The sequence below is a fragment of the Camelina sativa genome, chromosome 7, assembly GCF_000633955.1.
Source record: "Camelina sativa cultivar DH55 chromosome 7, Cs, whole genome shotgun sequence".
In the NCBI taxonomy this organism is placed as follows: domain Eukaryota; kingdom Viridiplantae; phylum Streptophyta; class Magnoliopsida; order Brassicales; family Brassicaceae; genus Camelina; species Camelina sativa.
In genome coordinates this window covers 27,545,599-27,547,162 of record NC_025691.1, presented here as the reverse complement: position 1 = coordinate 27,547,162, position 1,564 = coordinate 27,545,599, and positions in this window count along the sequence as shown.

Below are 1,564 nucleotides of genomic sequence, written 5' to 3'. Positions count from 1 at the left end.
CCCCCCCCCCCCCCCCCCCCTCCTTAAAATATTGTTTTTCGTAATCTTTTAGAAACTTTTGTACCTTGATTTGTGTCTTCTTTTTGTTTGGATCTACTGTACATAAAAATATTTATTTTTCTCGAATCCAAATATCGAATTACCTTAATCTTATATAATATATGTGGTATGCGCTTTTACGAATCATCTTTAGAACATGTATTACAAAAAAAAAAGTTTGATGAAAATCAGAATGATGGTGAGAAATGTACTATTTTGATGGACATATAAAGCGTAATTTGTATGTTTTACATTAGATTGTATAAAGGACTATTCACTTGTGTTAGTGGAGCAAAATGTTGTTTAGTAATGTAACTATATGAAGTCATCACTTGAAAATTTTCTATGATTTCAATAGCGTTTTAAAAAAAAAATAGCGTATGTATAATTTTTACACACATTTAAGATGTAGAAGTTTTATCGATATATAGACAATCGTCTAAACCATAAAAGATTAATGTTTAACCGTTTTAATTATTAAATAGATGTAAGTTGTTTCAGTCGATTCAAAAAAATTATACAAGAAAAAACAGTCTATTATTATTTAATTAAAAAAAGTTTAGTATAATTTTTAATTTCCAAATATAAAGATTTTAATTTATAATTTTTAACTTCATAGTCATGGTTATAAATTTAATATCTTCTGTGTTTTACTTTTAATGTATGTTTTCGTATAATTTTTGTTAATAATAACATATCTATAATTTTTTATGTAAACGTATAAAGCATCTAAAATCAATTAGATTCCAATTAAGTGTTTTTGATGTTACGCACCGGGTCAACGTTCGTTTATAACACTTTCTTAAACACTGAATAATAAGTAAACAATCTAGACCAAGACTATTTCAAGGTTAACAAAAATATTACAAACTTTATTTTTCAAAATAAAAATTTAAACTAATAAAAACAAAAAATGAATTTTTTTCTGATTATAATTTAAAATTTATTATAATGTCAATAACTAATAATTAAGAATAACATATTGGAGTATTTATCAAATTAACCTAGTAAACTAGTTAAAAATAAAACTAAAAAGTAAAAAAATAACAAATAACAAATAAATAAATAAAAAAAGGTACGTGGATCCACGTCTGCTTGCGTGTACGTAATAAGTCTTTTCGTTTCCTACTTTCTTCATTCTACTCTGTTTTGCCTGCCGTTGTGAACTAATTTAGGTTTCTCTCCAAAACAAAACAGTACATCCAACGGCTACAACTGCACCGCAATGCTATCACCACTACCAACCCTAACACGTGTACGGCTCTCATCACCTCCATATTTCTCGCGAGAAAAAAAAAAAGAGTGTCCAAAAAACGAATATTCCGTTACTGTAAATATTAATTTATCGTGTACGTTCCGATATACGCTGACGTGTACGAGCCTCTTTTATTTATTATTTATTATTTATTTTTAGTTATTATTGTAACAGTATATAAACCCCTTTTAGTCTCTATTGTTTCATTATTCAGTCGTAAATAAAAAAACGATTTATTTATTTTTATTTCTCTTTCTCTCTCTCAAAGTT